At 35.1% G+C, this 23,153-nt stretch overlaps 1 pseudogene; it reads right to left on the bottom strand.

Moving 5' to 3' along the window:
* Nucleotides 1-10,320: 10,320 nt before the first annotated feature.
* On the bottom strand, nt 10,321-22,547 carry LOC125669819 (caspase-7-like; annotated as a pseudogene).
* Nucleotides 22,548-23,153: the final 606 nt, after the last annotated feature.

The raw sequence follows: 23,153 nt of genomic DNA, 5'->3' as shown, positions 1-23,153 counted from the left end.
TTAGCTCAGTTGGTAAAGCACATGACTAGACAGGCGCGTAGGCAAGTTTTTGACATTGGGGCGGCGAACTGGATTTTAAAAAAAGGGGGGTGGAGTTAACGTATTTTAGCTAGTATGTACATATATTAACCAACACCCCATATTTTCCTAATATATATTTTTCCATCTATTGAAAAAATTGCAATATTTGTCTTCAATTCAAACATTTAATAACTTAAGTAATATCAAGGAAGTTGTATGCAAGTTAAACACATTAAACTCATTTTTATCAAATTATATAAATGTACATTGATTCATTGAACAGTTCAGAAACGTCCAAAAATAAGTCCTCGTCTATCCCGCGCTGAGACAAACTTGTCAGCGACTTCTGATATGTCAATTTTATCCGTAGCTTCCCTGTGGGTGAGTAGAATCATCAAGTGATTAAGCCTCTCCTGTGTCATAGTCGCACGAAGATAGGTCTTGACTTGGCGCAGTGCAGAGAATGTCCGCTCAATTGTGGCATTAGGACACAGACTACCAATTATTTTGCTATACATTCATTTATAACATAAAAATTAATATAAAAAATTCCACCGCCTCAACTTACCTGAAATTTGGTACAGACTTAGAGCAGTTCAAGTCCAAAAATATTTGTGAATCTCAGGAAAATCCACCGCACACAAGTCCTGTTATGACACCGCAAAAGTAACCCCTACCCTGCATATTTCCCTTTCCCTTTGAGAAACAGGTAAACAATGGCCTATTTACACCCTTCCTATTACACACTTAAGAGCAGAATTTCCCATTATTATATTTATTTATTTTTTCAGACCCTCTTCTTTCCATCCATGCCCTATAATAACACAAATCCACCCCACATACATCCCCAAGAATTTTTAAGAAAAAAGCTCCATTTATAAACAGGCACTACTTGCGTGGTCAATGAAGTAGGGGTAAAATTAGTAGTCTGTAACCTAATAAAGACACAAACCTTGTTTGATTTTCATGAAACTCGTCACAGACACTCCTGCAGTCATACTAAACATCCCTATGAAGTTTCATTGGATTGGTACTCACAGCAGCAGTTTTATGGCCCTTTGAAGTGATGAGCTGGATTCTCCTAAAACAGAGGATGGAATAAGCATCAGACACACAATACACCATTTTGAAATGTTCACATGTGACATATGCTGCAATATATTTCTTACCAATTATTTATATATATTGTATACATATCCCCTTTACTTAATTAGGATAACATCTTTGATGAATAATGTAGATATATATTCTTAAGATATTTTTGAAAAGTTAACCCCAAATATGGTAAAGTTTCTTAAAAAATGTCTAAAATAAAATATTTAACGGTGGAAATTTACATAAGAAATAATATTTAGAAATTTGCATTATATTGGCTGTAAAAAACAACAGTAAAAGTCAATGAAAATAGATTAATCCCTTAGCTGCAAGCAGATAAGCAAACAGGACCACATCAGTCATTATCAGGATGTGGCACTTACTGGTCATGCTGGGTTGTCCCTGGTCACATTAAAACTGTCATAGATGTGTGCAAGATGCCATTCTAAGGTTACCAAACACTAAGTACTATAAATATAGGTGAGCTAAGAGAATTCAAGGTATCAATGTCTGAATCTGCCAAAAGAAGTACTACTACTCTACTCACCAACATGTTTAAGAAAATCATGGCTCCTTGGAACAAAGGGAAGCAACTCTGCAAGAGGAAGCCGGATTTCATCAAGGTAATTCCCATGACCGCAAGACTAAGACTGGGGTACAGAGAAATTCAAGTCGACGATCATTGTCAGGCCGAATTCAACAGATCATGCCCTGGTCACCAAGCCAAGTCTGGACAGCCAGTCCTACCAAACTCCTAACTGTGATGGTGAGAGTGGATCGCCCTGCATTCTGCGCCCACAAGGACATTGGCACACAGCTGACCTTGCAAGATGTATTAGGGCGGTATGTTACCACAGACGGTGACGTCCAAGGTGCCAAACGAGTGGACGAAGCCATGCGAGCTCTACATCCCCTATGGACAACAGAGCGTCTAGCTGACCCCGTCCATCTTGGGCAGTCACAGTTCCGTGCCAGCAACCGATCAGTCTATAGCGAAGCAATGTTCCATACCAAGACCAAAGAACAGAAGAAATAGCTACAGAGAGTATTCAGCAATGCTCTCAAGTCAAGATGTGCTTTCATAGTCAAGAAACTGTTTACCAAGTTTGACAGAGACCTGCAGAAGATGAATGATTTCTTACCTAAAGTCCTTGAGGCCACTGTTCTGTGCTATACTGGAGACTGTTCAATGTGTGCAACATTATATTATAGTAGAGATTCAGGTGGCCCGGGTTCGAATCCCAGTCTGGTCCGTTGCATTTTCTCCCTTCTTGTTACACTCTCAAAGTTTCAAACATTTCTTATTCTGTTTTCAATCACTTCCGCCTAATAACGAATTTCATTCTACACATCATACCTGTGCTAGCATGGTTTGCATCTAATAACCACGAGAAAGGCACTCATGAGCAATCTTATTTCTTATTTTAAAAATCCCAATATTTCTGAATTTTCTCCATTGCATTCAATTTCATTTCTAAATACATTTTTCCGATAAATCTTTTTACCATGACATGTTTTTTTTTTTGGGGGGGGGGGGGGGTTAGACAATGTTATCCGTAAATTTAAAAATACAACAACCCGTAGGAACCTTTTAAAATTTTATAATTATTTCTTTATTTCAAAATTTAGAACAACGAAATCTTGACTCTAGAATCTCTAACTTGCAAACAAAACATCTTTTTTATCGTTCCGAGGGGGAAATCACATAAAATGCATATAAATGATTGAGAGCTTGTATCACTCTTTCGATGGTGAAATCATACTTCATAGGAGGTGTTTTAACTATCCCTTTTGAAATAAAGCACACACTATCTAGAAAATATGCTCTCCTCTTTAATACTTTATTTGTTCAACCTTTCAGTTATACAAAGGTTCCTTGCGTCTGTTTCTCCCACTGCCATAAAAACCACGAGAAACCCAGTTAAAATGCCAGTCCTTTCCTCCTAAAAACGGCGACGTCATTTAGCCTTTACATACCGGTTTTAGAGACCAGCGACATCCCAAATCATGCTGGTCTCGATTACTGATTTCCAGGCTCCGGGATCTTGTCTTAAATCAATAAAGTTGCACTTAAATCTTAAGATTGGTCTTAAAGTGGATCACAAAAAAATCACTAAGACTTAAGATTGGTATTTTGTAAGACTGCCTAAGGACTGTCTTATCTTTCTAAGAGTCAAACTGTCCCTAAGTTCGTTCAAAATGGCCTCACTGGTTGCATTTTTTAGGCGAGTAAGAAAATTAGCGTGATGTCTGTCGTTGAAGACGTCTGTCCCGACCAAGACGCGGAGAAGTAATAGACCGTCAGTAGATCGAAAACACAGGATCTTGACGTTAAAAATCATATAATGAAAGATACGTCTTTCTGTAGGCTAAGAAAAAAGATTGTTTACAGGAAAGAAGTCAAGTCCCTGTGATCGAAAAGTAACACTGCTAGCCCGGAAAAATTTAAAGCGGGAGCATTCAAATAGGCATAAATATGACTTACTTGCAGTCTACATTTGCACACGAATAATGTGCAGTCCGAACCCGAATTTGAAATTAGAGTTATCCTTCTTTGCTACCCAAGCAGTCGACCAAAATAAATAAAAGTATTGAATTTAATAAAATTATCCCTTCAATCACTCTTACATGTACATTTCCACTTTTTCTACATTTTAAAAAAGAGGAGGCGACGGGGTCAATACATCAAACTTTGCATGTAGCCTACATGTGATAACGAAAAAAGTTTCTTGAAGTAGTAGTAGTTTTGTTCAGACAAAACAATCATTTTTGTATAAAACATCACCAAAATATAAATAAATAGATACACATGTTAATTGTATATAACTTGGCATACCAGATGTTATCACAGTCATTTATCACAGTATTGTCATCACATACAAGATATTATCACTGCTGCATTATGTACATATATCACAGTCTACCTAGGATAACCCATTATTGAAAGCAAAAATAGTATTGCTTATTTCCAGTGGGGTCCTTGAGAATTTAAAGATATATCTATGTCAATAAATAAATGAATTACAGTTGGGTGGCATGGACAGCAATGTGTGAAATAGTTTGGTAAATTAATCATATAGTGTGGCCTGAATAGAGTAAGATCAATGTACAATTAAAAACTTAAAATAGATAATAAAACGGGAATGAGGTTCAATTTCTATATACTAATTCCTTATTCTCCCTTTGGCGGGCTTCTTGTGCAAGGTGTGTTTTAACTAATGATTTGAAATTTACTTTATTATTAACGGACTTAACTTCAAATGCTAAAGAATTCCAGTCTATAATAGCATGGTAGTAAAAATTGGAATTATTATAAGCCCCCACCCTTGGAACCATGGACATTAAAATTGGAACCCGCTCTAGTAACATTGTTGTTTCTGACAAAATGCTCGTGTAAGTATCTCGGTGCAAGGTCATGAAAAAAAAAACATGATTAAGACGCAGTTGTCTAACTCTCTCAGCAACACAGAGTGTGTTAACTGAATTAAAGATTCCACAATTTATAGTGGCTCTAGGACCTAGATTTTGGATGAACCTGATTGTTTTGTTTTGAAGCACCTGTAATTTTTTTTGCAAGGATTTAGATAAATCTGCATACCATGCAAACGAGCATTAATCAAAATTGCTTCGAATAAGTGCAGATACTTACGTTGACACTGACCTTCTATTTAGCCACGCACCATTTTTGAACAGGGATTTGAACCGTGGGTTGACCTTGGTTATAATCTCATTCACAATGACATTCCATTTCAAAAACTTATCAATAGTTAACCCTAGATATTTGACCTGATCATTTGCTTTGATGGGATGGTGTTGCTACATGTATGTGCCTGTGTCACCATTAATGATCAATATAAACTAGCCGTTTTAGACACTGACTATGTTTAAGTCATTTATTTTTATATCGTATTGTTTCCTCTACGCAGAAGAGTTCCCTGTTGCCATAGCATTTTAAGATTCTAGACAAAGTTTTCAGCTAAAAGTTTTCAGCTAAGACAATCTTAGTTAAGACTTGCGTAAGTTCGTTTTGTTATCCATTTAATTAAGTAAGCAATCTTAACTAAGTTCAAATCTAATTTAAAATCAAAATTTTGGCTTAACTTTAAGACAGTTCATGATCCCGGAGCCAGGCCCGTCCAAGCTTCAACAGTGTTCATTTTAACTTCTTTTTTGTTTAATTTTCGCTTACCATCCATAATGAACGATTATGAAATAATGCGAAAATATTCTTGATATCAATCCAATTTTCACAAAATGACGTTCACCATTAGTGTTGTGACGTGGTATCATTACTTTTTTCACAGGTGCTTGGGTTCAGGACTCCACCCCACGCCTATGAGAGCAGCGAAATTCAGACTAGTGTGGAAGATTTCGGACTTATCAATTAAAATTTTTACATCAAATACACGCCACTTACTTCCTCATACGTAAATAATACTCTTCATGTAGACGTTACCCGACTCATGTTTTCCTCAGCAGCATCAACTGTTGACAAGAGCTGCCATTTTAATGAGATCACTAAATACCCGATATATTTAAAATCTCAAATGCCTTAAATTTAATCAAAACATTATTCTTGTGATATTGCACCAAGAAAAGGAAATCAAACATTCATTTTTGGCTTTCTTAATTTTTTCTTGTTGTTTGTTTTATTTCATTTAGATTATTTTTACCTATTTTCCCCTTCTTTAAAGTTTTGGGTATTTCGGGTCTATAGTGTGTTTCTCATAATGGAAGATAGAGTCAAGAGTTGCGTTCTTTCACCAGAGGGCGCGTTACGCAAGCTTCACATACACCTCTGTCAACGCTTACAATCACGTGACAATATAATCACATGATATAAACAATCATTTTCGTACTGGTTCACGATTTTTGAACAAAATATTTTTTTTATTTTTGATGTGAAACATTAAAAATATAACTCATTTAATGTTATCAGCCAACATTTTGACCTACTGAATGCAAGAATAAAAGCAATGTTTTAGCCTTAAATCTGTGCTATGTAAACAAAGACTCGAGTCTTTTTATGTAATCAAACAAACCAGTGAAATATCAATTTTGTGATATAAAGCATCTTAATTTTGTATAATCACAAATTTTAACTTTAGATGACACATTTTACCCAAAGAATGCTTGAAATGTGAAAGATATAATAAACTTGGATCGACATCCATTTCTTCTGAAAATTTCGTAAACAATAACATACCGCAATCTTTGTTTACAAAACAAATAATGAACTCTCTAAAATGAGCTTCTGTGATAATGTATAACCTTAATTTTTATGTGAAATCATTTGAACACATTAGACAGTAGACTCTGGTCATTAAAAGTGAAAAACAAATTGGGAAAAATCGTGAGTCAGTCCCTTTAAAAGTTCTGGCAACAGATGATACATTAGGCTCTTTTCATAGCCCACTGGCATTTTGATAAGTACATATTTACCATTTAGTTGTTTGTTTCTTATTTTACAAATTTTATCGTATTTTTACAGCCTTTCTTACTTTTGATTCCATGCTTACATTTCAATCCCCACCACGTGAATGCCCTACATTCATACGCATATTACGAAGTAGTTCCAAATATAGGATCAGAAAACGGCGATTTTAAACAATTTACAGGAAAAAGCAATTTAATTGCACCAAAAACATTTCAGAATATGACTAAATAAAGCATAGATATTGGATATTAGAAACTTTTACAAGATTTCTGTAAAACGACGTTGACAGAGGTGTAGTGCGAGGAGTCCACGGAACTCTGGGTAGAGAATGTCAGGAGTTGATGTTTTGTAAAATAAGCGACCCAGATATGGCAAACATAAAGAACTTTATTCAAGTATGAGGAAGTAAATAGCGTATATTTAATGTGAAATCATACTTCATAATGAGCCATTAAATAAACTTTTGGTGTAATGAGCTACCTTAATACTCTAAATATTTCAAATTAATCGATAAAAGCTGCATATCACCAAACAACAATAGTACTTAAACAAGCTAAAATAACACAACAATACTTAAAAAACAAACAAAATAACTACAAAAAAAGACAATATAAAAACTGCAAAAAAAAAAATAATCAAAGTACTGAAAGACGGGGTCAAATTATTCAATGCATAACTTTCAGAAATGGTGCAGTTATGCTAATATGACAATTCATAGCTAAATCAGGTGCTGAACTCTTGTGAAAAAGCATGAATGCTATAATAAAGTAAATGAAAAGAAAAGGTATGGAACAAAGTTTAATATGTCAATAGAACAGAAAGATAACATATGATAGGTTGACATATAACAGTATATGTTTAATAGCATATTTTTTATGGACCAACATAATGAAACCAAATGTTAAAGATAAAATTGATAATGGCATACTTTGGAATTGCACAATGCAACCTATCAATAACACATAAAAGGTTAAAATCAAGTGGATATGTAAACATTCCAATTCTTTCTTTAGTAAAGAAAATTTTCTAAACTACTAAAACTGTAAACAAGAACACGTAAATTGTAAACATTGTAACAAAATTGGTAACAAAGTAATTTTTTGACACACATTTGGGCTAGAAGTTCCCTATGCAATGAAAAATATTTACATGTTACAGTCAAACATAAATAAACAAGTCCACAAGCCAGACAACTGTCTTCTCAAGTGATCTATATAACATGAAGTGCTGCAAATTCAAGCATTTTAGAATATTATGCATATACCAGTATCTGGACAATTAACAACATTACTGTTGAATAATAATAACATCGATACAGAACAGTGAACTATGATTGTGTAAAGAATATAATACTGTTGCAATGTGAGATTTTGAGTTAATAATACAGACTGATGCCTGATCAGGGTTAGATAAATTGAAATGCTGGGTTTTCATCGCTATTTTCAGTATCAAAGAAAATGTTATAATGAGATGGACATGTAAACACTCCAAACTTGTATAAAACAAGATGTGTTTGTGAAACACAAAATGCCCCCGATAATGACCAATTCCGAAGATGGCCAAGGCCACAAAGACAGATATCTTGGTACCAGTAGAAAGATCTTGTCACAAGAAATGCTCAAGTGCAATATGAAAGCTCTAATATTTACCATTTAGAAGTTATGACCAATGTCAATCTTTTTAAAAGTAGGTCAAATGTCAAGGTTTAAAGGTTTAATACAAACGGAAAGGTCTTGTCACAAGGAATACTTATGTGAAATATCAAAGCTCTATCACTCATACTTCAAAAGTTATTAGCAAGGTTAAAATGTTCAAAAAGTAGGTCAAACTCAAAGGTCAAGGTCACTGGGTCAAAAATGTATTAGCAAGGTTAAAGTTTCAGACAGAATTACAGAATGACAGACAGGACAAAAACAATATGTCCCCTGATCTTCGATCTCGGAGGCATAAAAACAGTTTCTAAACTACTAGAACTGTAAATAGATGTATGTACATGTAAATTATAAATATTTTAACAATTTATTTACATAATTTTTTGACACACATTAAGACTAGAAGTTTCATATGCAATGAAAGATATACATGTGATAGTCAATCATAAATATACAAGTCCACAAGCCAGACATCTTTTTTAAAATAATATAGGGCCTAATCTAAAGAGCTGTAAACTATATATTGTCAAAATATTATGCATCAAAGATACGTATGGCCGAGTTGCAGTTTGGAAAATTATGCACGCTTGCATTCACGAAGTAAAAAAGATGCACGTATTTTATATAGTTTATAAGTATGAAGCTTTGAATGGCCGAAATATGTATTTAGTGTGATAATGACCTTGCCCTTTGGCCTTTGGATTTCAAAAGGTGTTGCAACTAGGTTAAGGGCTTCCATAGTGAAATTCACAATAATCATGGGGTGAAATTGCACCTCAAATTCACAGGTATTATTACACTTGTTACAGTTAAACACCGAAACGATACTACCCATATGTTGACTGTGACTGAGCTATCGTAAATTCCCCTCATGGTAATTTCCCGTGACGTCAGTTGAATATCACGTAACACTTTATTTTTGGAAAACAGCAAGAGGCCCTACTTGTGAACAAAATTTCAGGTTCATGCAGATAACCAGCTGAATTTTTATTGATATACTTAGAAAAAAATAAAAATCCTGAACATCAAAAGTGTTGGGAGTAATTACATACTCAAACTAAACATGCTATAATTTAACAACATATCAACAGTCATCAGCGAATTACCGGGGTTGTCCACATTCTTATACATATCGTACTATTAATATACAAGACAGAAATTCCTTCCCACACTTTTCATTGTGACGTCATATAGTGCGAAGTACACAAAAGCACTGTGATTTTTCTCGGATAGCCTTAACTGAACTGCGCATGAATCTGGAATGTCATCAGGATTTGAAGTCTGATAAACATGCACCAGGAAGTACATGTATAGAAGTTAAAGGCAAGCTCAAATCTACAGTATATAATGAAAAAAAGACTTTGACCTTTTGACCTCAAAATAAATAAGAAAAACGTCCAAAAGAACTCGCCTGTACAGTTGTTGGGGGTAATATTGTTGCCTTGCATTAAAACTATTTTTTGCGTGCATAGAATAAATAACACGACAAACTCCGGATACATTCGCATATTCTCGGTTTCTTCCGTAAAAAAGGTCGGATGTAAGCAAAATAAGAATATTTGCTCATGAAAACAACAATCGTTTCTGTTTGAAAGATAATTCAAATTCATCTAATAAATCAATGAAAAATAAAAGGAATGTTGTTTTTTCTTCAAAATATTGATCTTATATTTTTCAAATCTGTGTACAAAATGATCAGCTAAATTTATACACTTTTTTCTTCCACGTAGATTCTATTCATGTGTTCTCGGCACGGCTTTCGTTTTGAGGCCTCGACTGACAGTAAACTAATAGACGGGGTCAAGTGACCACGTCTAAAAACATAATAAAAAAAAACAACATAATATAAAAACTGCAAAGTTTATCCTTGATCGACGTACCCAAACAGTTCTCACTCTTCTCGTTGTATAGCTGAATCTGATCCAAAAATGATCTCTCTCTCTCTCTCTCTCTCTCTCTCTCTCTCTCTCTCTCTCTCTCTCTCTCTCTCTCTCTCGCAATCTCTCTCTCTCTCTCTCTCTCTCTCTCTCTCTCTCTCTCGCAATCTCTCTTTCTCTAAGTCTTCTTGCTTTCTGTCTACTTTCTCTATATGTCCTCTCTCTCTCTCAATTTCTTTCATACGTAGGAGGATGGTTGTAGCTAAATATCTTTTGACAGTATGTCGTACACACATGCTGCGGACCTGGCTTTGTCGTAGCGAAGATTGCTGGGGCAGTAAGTCTGCATTTCAGTCACCATCATCCCACAAACACCCGTTAGAGTAGTCAACAGGTCTTTGTCTGTGTAAGTGACGTCATTGAACACGTGATACAGAGTGTACATCAACCAGCCACCTTTCCCTGAGTCTGACCATGCAATTGTTCCTGAAAAATGGATTATCTAATGCAAATGTGTTAGTGATCCAATTCCCGGAATACCTCTCCTTCGTGGGTCCTTACATACAATGTATATTACAGTACATCCAAACCTAATAGTATACTTCAGAAATACATGTACATTTTATTTTTGAAAATACATGAGGGTATGAATCGTGACGCTTCACGCCTGCATGAAGCGCGTTAGCGTGAAGCGTTAGAATTCACCCTTTCATGTATTTTCATCTTATATTTACATTCTACTTTCATTTCTGTCGGAATTCACAGCCGACAAAATAGATTTACTATAAATTTATCTGTATTCTTGCGCGCATTCATTGCAATTATTTATTGAGATATCAAAGGCAAAACATTGAAAATGTAACCATTTACACATGTCACTTTAAACTACGGGATGTTCCAAATGCTACACATGATTGTATTACTTGGAACATCTCACGAGGTGGAATTAGAACGAGCTGGACCAGCAATTCAAGATTCAAGAGAGAGTGACCATGATAATGCGAGTGAAGATTCTGAGCGCGTGTGGAATTAGAACGGGCTGGACCAGTAATTCAAGATTCAAGACAAAATGACCATGATAATATGACTGCAGATGACTGAGCGCGTGTTGAATTTCAATGGAAATTAGTGTTGAGAACACGTCAAATTTAAATGTTTTATTTGAAAAGACTCACTAACAATGAAACGAAATTTGACCTTTACATACCTGCAGCAGATGAAAACATAACAAGAAAGTCGTTGAAGCACGGGATCTGGAAGACCTCAATGTTTTCTGGTTTAGTTTCTGGTTTCTTATCTTTGTAAGTTGTCGTAAGAGAAGGGCCTTCTCTTGCTTTTGGAAACTTCAAGTTCATCGCGTGCTGATTTCCGGTTTGCATATATTCTTCAGAAGGTCGTCCAGTATAATCGCCAATTATCCCCCCCCCCCCGCATCTAAGGTGGAGTCTTGGTTTGTTTGTGGATGAACAGGGTCGACCGGTATCTCTACACCCATGTCCACTTCGTCATCCTTCTGTAGGTCTATTCTACCTCTACAGGCCTGAAATTACAGACAATTGTGTTGATCATAGACCAACCTACAACAATCTGATCAACACATTGAAGGACACCTCGCATGTTTTTAAAGTATGCAAAATTTTGTCATACTTCTATGATATTGTACATGTTACATATACTGGAACCTAATCAGCCAAGAAATGGCTGAACAAAAAAACCCACAATGTCTCTCAATGTGAAAGGGAATTATGCTCCTCAGGGTTATATACACATGTAGCATTGGCAGACATTATTTGACAGCGGGTAATACTTTTTGAGTGGACGAATTTTCACTGTCGTCTGTGTACATGAGTGCTCTGCTGGCGAAAATGTATGCCGACTAAAATAATGAGGTATAAATATTAAATGATTCTCGATTATCTAAGGATGACTTACGGTGACTTTCAATAATTGAAAAAGTTGGGCCAAATATCAAGATGAGTTATATGCAAGTCTACAGGTATAACGTGCAGTATAAAATGTCCCTGTATTAATTTGATAATAACTTTTTAAATTCCTGATATTGGGTACCATTCAATAAGAGTTACAAGTTGAGAAAAGTGATAATGTTCTCCGCTGGAACTACTTGAAACGTGCTCTTTTTCCGAATTGAAGCAAATTTTTAAACTTCAGAGTGTGATTGGACGACGGTTTGACTACATTTGTATATTGCATTGCAAATATAGTCCGTATACGATTAAAATAACAGAGTTCTCCAAGTTAATGTTAACTAGAATAAAACTTTTTTCACTTTAAAATGTGATCAGATGACAGTTGTATTATTTTTGTCAATTGCACTGCAAATAAAGCTTTTGTACAAATACAATAACGTTCACCAATCTAATGCCGACTTAACTAAAAAATAATTTTAAAATAATTGATTCTTGAATATCAAAGACAGTATTGGATTATTTAGACAGAATTTGGTGACAATTTAGATTGAGATATATACCAGTCTAAGCTACATACTGCAGTATAACATACCTTTATTTAATTTTTCTATCACCGAATTCAGATACCCTGAGATAAGAGTTACAGGCCTTTATCATCAAGAGTACCCAGCCCCTCGCAGGATCTGTGTTTCCATTGTAATCAACTTGTCTAATGTTGCAAAAAAGGAAATGTTTACTGAATTGACTTATTATATTTCTAAGATTAAGGTTGCAGAATACAAGGCTTCCTGGGAAAAATACTAGAGAGTCCTTTTTTTACCAGTTGGGATGGTCTGTCCCTGATCTAAGTTTTATTGTGTTTGTTTGAAAACTGCCTAGTAGTTATACACATTGTTAGTCAAAAGGTGTTACTAATCGTTAGTGACTGAGAATCTTGTTTGAGAAAGTTTGAATCCTATTGGTTACGTTTAAACTTCTTGAATTTCTACTTTGTAAAATTAACGTTGGCGGTAACTATTGTATTAATAGTGTTATTTAACCTGAATAAAGAACATCCTCGGTTTTCCTTTCAGATTTCGACAGTTCCGGTCATTAAAGAGTTCCAGATGTTCGCTTGTCCGAACTACCCCGTTTCTCGTGTACACGAAATGTTCTGTCCGGACAAAGGGCTCACGGCCTCTCAGCCCACTGACTTTAGCCTGACCCTCCAACCCGTGAGAGCTGATGACGCAAGCGAAACAGTCAGATTCCATGGTGATTTGCTGTTGTATTTCTGTAATGTATTATTGTGGGTTTTTTCCCCATTAATTTGAATAAGCTCTTAATTAACTTAACTCCATGTATTAAAAACTTTCCCTTGTCAGCAAATGAGTTTAACATTTTTAATTATTAGCAACTCTTTATTTTTCCAAAATTTGTCTGCAAAGAATTTACTGGGGATGCAATCTTTCTAGCATATTGCTTTAAGGGGTTTCCCCAAAAGACTTCTTAAAACATTTATTAGAGATATTAGCTCCATTTACTTTCCTTTGAAGTAAGATTTTGAAGTATTTTCACATCGAATCCCATCTCGAGAAACATTTTCATCATAAAGCATACATCCCAATCGGCGCTCTCTCTTTCCGATTGAGTGTCGAATTCACTGTTGATGACAAGAACAGCAAACCCACACTTCTCATGACGAAAACTGTATGTGTTGTCTTCAACTACTTCATGGTGGCTTTGCTGAGTTCGGGACCTCAACGACTCTGGGTAGGAACTTGTAAGTTTGTTGTTTTGGAGTTTCTGTGGAACGTCCGGTGTGATGGATGCTGTTTGTGATTCTCTTTTGGTGTCCCTGATCACGTGGCCTCTTTTGTCATCGTTCATCTGGGTTTGATAAGGAACACCATGTTTGCCTTTCTTCTTTGACTTTAAACCAATAAAACTGGCAAGCAAAAGAAATAAACACATTAAACCGTTAACTATTCTACGCTAAAATTTCTTTTCCTGATACTAGTTAACACTAACAAGTAAAACCGTTATATATAATACTATACTCGTATAATATGCAACAGTAAAACCGTTATCTATTATAATTTCATAATATTAACACTAGTATGTACATGTAAAACCGTTATGCACTCTTTTTCAGAGTACGAACACCAGTATATAAAACCGTTATATGTCAACTGTTTTATAACATTATCACTTGTATGTAAATCCGCTTTAGATAGGTAATATGCAACAGTTAAACGGTTATATATTATCTTTTTATAATATTAACGCTATTATGTAAACTGTTATATGTTATCTGGATAAAAACACGTAAGTGTTATAAATGAATTAGATAGACACCAACAATGGTTAAGTACTCGTGTGAAACATGTAATAAGTATATTGTTCTCGCCACTCGATTCTGGTCCTTCGCGTTGCTCGGCACGAAATCAGTTGGTACTCGAGAAAACTTGACCAACATATACTTGTAAAAAGAAACCCGTCATACATGATCTGTTTAAAATTTAATTTTCGTTGTAAAGTAAAACCGTTGCATGTTTTCTTCTTATAATGGTAACACTAGCATATATTCTACACCATAGTGCGTCTCTTTCTATAAAGATTCCTCGAAAATCAAACGCCATTCCCGTGTAACCCCACCCTGCGAATTGTTTGTTGGCTAATATTTATTCAAGTTTTCACATCGCATGCCGTCCAGACCTGGGGATTATTAAAGTTTTTTGAGCATTTTTCATACTCAAACTCAAACACCGTGCTCTAAATCATACTCGTACTCAAAGGTGAAGGTTATAAAACCTTTATAAAATCATTCTCGCACTCAAACAGAGTACATTCTAAAGATTTTTAGACTATGCTTCGGAGTTTGCTAAGAATTGTTCTCAAAACAAACATGGCTGAGTTTCAGTAAGAGTACAGTATACGGTTGATAACCTCCAGATCAGATATCAAAGTTCAAGTTTTTGATTATAGCGTATTTGTTTTTTTAATGTCTATACATGAATACCTAATATGATATTATTGTTTGGCTGTCTTGTTATCTTATTAAGTGTTTAACCAGTGTTTGTTCCGATGTATTTCAAAATTTCGTGTGACATGTTTGTTCTTTAAGTTTTATTGTGAAGGGTGCAGTTCAAGATTTCGATTTGTATTTTCTGAAACTAATTGTCAAATATAGTTTTCCTCTCCAAATCTTATTCAAATTTGTTTTTAAAAGTTTTGTCACCATTTATTGTCTTTAAATTCATATATAAACTTTACTCCTTGCAAATCATCACAACTTAGAGAGCAGTCGCATTTCTTCCAATGTGTTATTAACATTAATGGCTATTCTAAATTAAAATCATATATACAATAAAAGTTCCGGTGAAATAAAATTTTCAAATCGCTAGACTCTTTCAATGTTTTCTTGAATGCTTCAAATCCATCATCTGGTTTAGTCTCTAAAACAAACAAAGTAACATACTTATAAAGGAGCAGTTTTTAAATGTAAATCTACAAACAGACTTAAACTTTGTTCGAGAATGTCCCGATTAATAAAATGAATGTGTTTAGGTGGAAAATATAGCTCTCTCCAAAACCTGTCTCCATGAAAGGTGAAGATAACGAACAGTGATCAATCTCATAACTCCTATATGCAAAACAAAATAGAGAGTTGGGCAAACACGGACCCCTGGATATACCAGAGGTGTAATCCGGTGCCTAAGAGGAGTAAGTATCCCCTGTCGACCGGTCACACCCGCCGTGAGCCCTATATCTTGATCAGGTAAACAGAGTTATCCGTAGTCAAAATCAGTGTGCAAGAATGGCCTAACAATCGGTATAAAATTAGTCAGACAGCATTTGACCCAATCAAAGATTGTATTGGCAAACAAGATTGTTATAACAACCATAGAATTTGCGAAATGCTGATTTTAAACGAGACTGTTCGAACCCCTGCACCATCAACTGGTTTGTCATTAGCCTGTCTCGATTTAAAAACTGATCATACTCAGAACAAACTCTTGCATATCGAATCAGCTGACAGATATAAACACCATATGCAGGTGATAATGGAATATATCTTCATAAATATGTGAAGTTGACAATGGAGAAGCTGAAATAATCCCGTTTATCATAAAGTTGAGTTGTTAGTTTGCTGTTAATATCTATTTTCAATAAAATATCTAAGTATGAACTCTATAGTACCTTTTATTTCGAGTTCACAGGAATGTATCAAATCAACGCATGAATGAAAATTTAGATAAAACGTCGTCCATATATCTAATTATTATACTTCAGTATGAGAATTCTATGCAACGCGTAATCTGATTGGTCTAGATAGTCACGTGCCAGGGATGACAAAACTTCATATCTCCCTCTCAAACATCATATCTCCCCATCATATTTACCTCTTGGGCAACCTCGTGCATTTTCCATATACTTTACGGCAAGGTAGACATAGCTTATTGTGACGTCACAATAAGTCCGAGTCATTGTACTATCATAGTTCGTAAGGTACAAAATATGCGGGTCTCTGACACACAGTTAAATCACCTGGTTTTTGGTTAATACAAAAAAACAAGCAAGTAAATCAGCATTCAAGGAGAATGGAAATACAAAAAATTGGTTATCATCACTGTATTTTGTTGATTGTACCTAATACCGTAATACCTTAACGGCGCGGTGTTATCATTAGGGCGATCTCAGCTACATGCAATGTATAGATGAGCCGACTCAAATTTCAAATGCACTTTTGTAGTCTTGCTTTGTTTCGGTATAATAAACAATTTATTGCATGGATGTTCAGGAGATATGAAGATTTATTCACCCAAGAAAAATCATATTCTCCGAGGGCAACGCCTGAACATCTCCTGAACATCCATGCAATAAATGTATAATGTCGCATTGAAGGCAACACCAACAGAGTTTTTCTTCTCACGTAGAAGTTTTTGAATAAATTATGCTTCATAAGAATACAAAAACAGGTCAGCTAAAAACAAGCTCAATTCGTGCCAATTGGAATTCCAACAGACTATTGGAAGACCTGATCACCAAAGACTACCAAGATATTGTCATTGACAAACTCCAGCATATTTTTAATTTCAACTTCAGAGTACTTGTGCGTGGAATCAGAGTGGTGTTTAGCAGAGTAAGTTTTTGGATGACTGATCACTAGATATGAATATTTCCCTTTTCCATTTCTGTTGAAGAAGTAACTGTCTATGATGTCAAAAAGTCTAGTCTATAATTTATCGTGAGGAATGGTCGTGTAAAGCGTTGAAAAAGTCATATGTTTGGATGCTGTTGATTTCAGAAAAGTTTTGCGATGTCAATTTACTAATAGTTCTTTGGAATTATTTAGGATCCACATTTGATTTACACCACTTCTGGCATATTTAGTGGCACAGTAAGTTTGAGGTTTCTCCTTCACTGCTGTCAATGTTTTCGTGAGGAGGAAAGATAGAGGCTTGTTAAAAAAATTACTTGATCCAGCAATTTATCTTTGTAAGGGTTTTATGAAGTTCAGGAATTCAGTATAGGTACGGTAACTCGTATTCATCCGACCCATTGAATGGGATATTAAATGCGTCCAAAACTGAAGCATGGTTTTGAATAATTTCATGTTTTGAAAGGGCAGTTGGAGTATAAGTACGATTTTCAAAAGTGAGATTAATGCCAAGTTTGTTTAAAATACAGTTGTAATAAATGAGCCTTACAAACAAAGACTGTTGTTAAAAGCTTTGTCAGCTGGAGCCAAAACACAATCCTCATGTAACCTATCTAATTCTTTTATCGCTTCTGATTACTAATCACAGAAGGATAGATGGTACGTACTTTTGTTTCGGTGTGTCTAATGCGGGATTTTAATATTCCTCTTACATTTTTAATCCATTATGATAATTTATCAGATAATTTATCAAGTTCTTTTTCATATTTATAATTTCATAATCTTTGACAGAATTCATAATAGAGATGAAGTCGCCAATTGAAAAACCGAGATTCTCTGTTGAGGACCTTTTAGAATAAGTGATTTGAGGTCGACATCTTCAACTATATCAACATCACCAGTAATGACATGTCCAGTTGGACTATAGTTGAAAGAAGACAAAGAGCAAGAACACGTAGGTGGATTACGTTGGTGGATTAAGTATATTAAGATGGTCTATTTATAGGCAAAGCAAAGTTTGTTTAATATAATAAAAAAAAAAAGTTTGGATGTATGTGTATTGTTTCGTGTTTCTGTTCCCTAAAGACCAATAGGAATCCATCAAATAACTCTATCGATAGGTTTTCAAAATACATCGTAATTGGGATCGTGTACTTGAAATAAGAATCACTGAGATTTAGATTTGAAATAACGAAAGTATGTTGGGTCACATGACGGGATGTTCCAATTATTCACTTATTGATTATGATATGATACCAATATTTCTGTTGACATGTAGTATTATCTGCCTGAAATAGACAAACGAAACTTACAACGAAGATAATGAACCGTAAGAACCCTGTGTAGTCCTTCCTTAAAGATATTATCCACACAGACAATGACCTACGTACATACAGTTTTTATGTGTATAAAAGCCTATAGAAATTAGCGTTGTAAAGGCGTTATTAGTCATCTTTAAATTTGTTACCCCGTCAGAGAACAAATGACAAGATCTAAGGTCGGTTCTATGACAATGTGTGAGGTCGGGTTAATTCCCTGTACTGACTACGATATGACGGAGTGATACCGACCTTGGAGCAGATTGACACAGTCATGTCATGTGTTTGGCAGCCTTGGCTTGTTACTACCACATTATGTTAACATAACATTTCATTAAATGTAAGATATATAAAAACAAATTCATAAAAACATAACACTTACCTGATTTTTCAAACCTTTCCCATTCATCGTTTCCTTGTTGTTCCAAGTCCATTTCTCCCCTCGGACAGTTTCATCTTATTTGTCCTTATCCGAACAACGGGCTACTCCCTCCTTCATAAGTTAAATTTAGCATTGTCAGAAAAATCCCTGAAAGTGAAACACGTGAATGGTACAATTATGAAATGACATTAAAATCTTCAAATTTTTTCTTCGTTAGCCATTTCGGATGTGATTTTAATCATCTTCCGAAAAAAGGTATTTTAATATCATCTTAATGTATTTGCTTATTAACATACATTTTCCATAAAATTTGCTGTGAGCTTTACTGGGTTTGTACATGTTTAAGAAAATATCCGTTTAACGGTACTTAATGGACAAAGAAGCAGATGTTTCATGTAGATTTCACAGTAAATGGGATTCTCAGAATTCTATTTACAGACAAATAATATCCGAGTCTACGAGTACTCAAGTTCAATCTGAAACTATCACAGTATGTACTGAATGAGTACAATAGAAGTTACCATAAATAGTATGAATATTAAACTCTATGCGATTTTGATACAGATATTTTTCATAATTTCTATAATGTGTGTGTGTGTGAATCTGTGATTTTTAATTTCTTTGAAAATCTTTTCTACATAGATATTCGATTTCATTTTGACAATAGGAAAAAACAACAACAAAAATCAAATAAGAAAAGACAAAAATAATCAACGCTGGCTGTGATCTTAAACCTTAAAGAGCTTGTTCTGTACAATTTAATTGTTGAGGTATAAAAAATGTTATAAGAATAAAAAATTCTTGCCACCATAATTGAAAGATATAATCAGACCCCCTGCTTACAATAATGTTATCCCTACGCTACTGAACACTTGATGTATAAGAAAACTACGTCACGAATAATACAATCATCCAGTGATTTAATCCGTGACATTTCATTAGATTTAGAAGAAATAGAAGTGGAGGTTGAACACGGACGTCGTTGAAGACATTGGATCAAAATTCTAAAGTTTCAATTCACAAGGTAACTTCGAGGTATACATATTTTATATCTAACTTCTCATAGCATGTGAAAAGTTAAAAAAAAAAATGCTTGGGAATATTGGTGGTTTTCCCTTCCGTCCGTCTGTCCGACACATTATCTTCTTCCTTAAACTCCTCTTACTTTTTCATTCCGAGACCAATTAGGCGCCGAAAATTTAATACAGCCGATGCGTTTCGGATAAGGACCTTAATTTAAACATAGGACCAGACAATCCAACTAATTAGGGCTTTCATCCCGGGGGGGTGGGGGGTCCGAGTTAGAATAGGTCCTCAGCACCCTCTTGCTTGTCGTAAGAGGCGATTAAATGCGGCGGTCCTTTGGATGAGACCGCAAAAACCGAGGTCCCGTGTCGCTGAAGGTGCGGCACGATAAATATCCCTCCCTGCTCAATGGGCATAAACGCCGAGCATAGGCCTAAATTTTTGCAACCCTTCACCGGCAGTGGTGACGTCTCCATATGAGTGAAATATTCTCGAGAGGGACGTAAAACAATATTCAATTAATTCAATTAGGGCTTTCATACATGTACAAAACTTTAGTCCCATTGTTACGCTATGAAGGTATACATATGACTGAATTAAAACACGACATACATGTAATCGAACTCTTATCAAATGTGAAAAGGGCATTGTATGAATATATTGCTTTTTCTTCTAAAGTTGTTAGAAATGAGCGGATGGCGTAAATGGTCAATTTCGACCAACCGTTTCCAATTCTGGGGTGTACGTTTTTATCTAAATAATAATTTTATCGGTTTTAATTGTGACGTAAAATTAATAATCACTAATGAAGTCAGAATTAGACAAATATTTGCTTATTAACCTACATTTTCCATCAGATTTGCCGCAAGCTTTACTGGGTTTGTACATTGTAGAGTACAAGCTCTGGAAAAATACCTGGTTGAAGGTACATAATGGACAAAGAAACAGATGTTCATGTAAATTTCACAGTAAATGGGATTCCCAGAATTCTATTTACTGACAAATCTACGAGTACTTACGTTCAATCTAAAACTATCACAGCTCAGTATGTAAAACTTATACGGTACCAATTTTGAAGCACCAGATGCGCATTTCGACAAATAATGTCTCTTCAGTGATGCTCAACCGAAATGTTTGAAATCCGAAATAACTATGAAGTTTTAGAGCTAAATATAGCCAAAAACAGCGTGCCAAAAAAGTGGAGCCGAATTCGTCCAAGGATAAGAGCTATGCATGAGGGAGATAATCTTTAATTTTGAAATGAATTTCTAAATTTTATAACAGCAATTAAATATACATCCGTATTTTCAAGCTAGTAACGAAGTACTTAGCTACTGGGCTGTAGAGACCCTCGGGGACTAACAGTCCACCAGCAGAGGCCTCGACCCAGGGGTCATAATGTAAAACTTATACGGTACCAATTTTGATGCACCAGATGCGCATTTCGACAAATAATGTCTCTTCAGTGATGCTCAACCGAAATGTTTGAAATCCGAAATAACTATGAAGTTTTAGAGCTAAATATAGCCAAAAACAGCGTGCCAAAAAAGTGGAGCCAAATATATGATATGTACTGTACAAATATAAGTTACTATAAATAGTATGGATATTGAATTCTGGGTGATTTTTTTTTCTATAAATAAAACTAAAGCACGGACCTACACTTGGAAACCCTCACAGCGTATACGTCACTAATGATACAACCATCAGGTGATTTATTTAAATTGAGAAGAAATAGCCGGGGGAGAGAATGATCACGGATATCGTTGAAATCATTAGATCAAAATTCTCAAGTTTCAATTCACAATTACAAAAGTGTATTGTATATTTAAATTCTTATAGCATGTGAAAAGTTCTAAAGAAAGTCTGAGGATATTTTTCCCCGTTCGTCGGCCGTCTGTCCGCTTACATTTTTATACCGAGACCAATTAACCACCAAAAATTTAAAACATCCCTTTTCACACAAAACGTTTCTTTTCAAAAAGGGTGGGACCACAAGAGGGGGTCAAAGTTTAAAAAGCGCATACACACGAAATCTATTTAAAATTCTTCTCAAGAACAATAATGTCCTGATTAATCATTATTATGTAAAACATTCCCAGGTAGTGCAGATTCAAATTTCTTTAAATCCCCCCGGAAGAAGGATAGGGCCACAATAAAGGTTATACATGGGGATATATAGGAACAATCTTTTTTTAAAAAGAACTTGGCCATGATTACTCATATTTATATGCAAGTATCCCTAGGTAGTGCAAATTCACGTGTATACAAATCGACATCGCCGGAGGAAGGTTCAGGCAATAATAGAGGATCAAAGTTTACAAAAGAATTTATTGGGAAACATCTGTAAAACTCATCTCAACGACAGTAGGACCATGATTAGTCACATTACATGTACAGTAAAATGCAAGCATCTACATGTACATAATAGAGGATCTATACAGGAAATTGATTGAAATACATTTTTTTTTCAAAAGTAGCAGGGTCACATTAAATCATATAATCTTCCCACGTTCTGTGAATTCAAGTTACCGCAAATATGGTCGGGAGGGGGATTGTTGATGTCCGGTGTGTCTTTCCGTCCGACGAGATGATGACAGCGTCTAGTTGTATATGTTTACAAAAATGACAACTTAAAAAATGTCCCTCCTTTTGGCTTGATGTTCCTATAGGTATATCGCCCATCCCGAGTTATCGGACTTGAGCTGGTACAGGTTGTTTACAGAATTCTAAACTTTCAACACAGAGAGTTTATTTTAATACTGGATGATGTTTATTTCAAATGAACAATCTTCCTAAAAATGCTGCATATCACTGTACAACAACAGTACTTAAAAAACTAAAATAAAACAACAGTACTTAAAAAACAAAATAACAACAAAAAAGGACAATATAAAAACTGCAAAGTTTACCCTTGACGTACCCAAAAAGTTGTTACTCTTCTCGTTGTATAGTTGAATCTGATCCAACAATATAAATGTATCTCTCTCTCTCTCTCTCTCTCTCTCTCTCTCTCTCTCTCTCTCTCTCTAAGAGTCTTCTCTGTCTTTCTATAATTCGCTGTCTCTAAAATGCTTGTCTTTCTCTCATTAAAATTATAGTATTCTCTCTTTCTTAGTCTCTACCTTCTCTGTCGTTCTCCTCTCTATCTCACTCTCTGTATTTCTCTCTCTACGTATCTGTTTCTCTCTGTCCGTTTCTCTCTCTCTCTCTCTTTCTCTCTGCCTCTCTCTCTCTCTGTTTTCCTCCTCTCTATCTCAATATCTCTTACTG

Source organism: Ostrea edulis, chromosome 1 (genome assembly GCF_947568905.1).
Source record: "Ostrea edulis chromosome 1, xbOstEdul1.1, whole genome shotgun sequence".
NCBI classification, from domain to species: Eukaryota; Metazoa; Mollusca; class Bivalvia; order Ostreida; family Ostreidae; genus Ostrea; species Ostrea edulis.
Note: the sequence above shows the minus strand (reverse complement) of the source record. Positions and strands in the feature narration are given on the sequence as shown.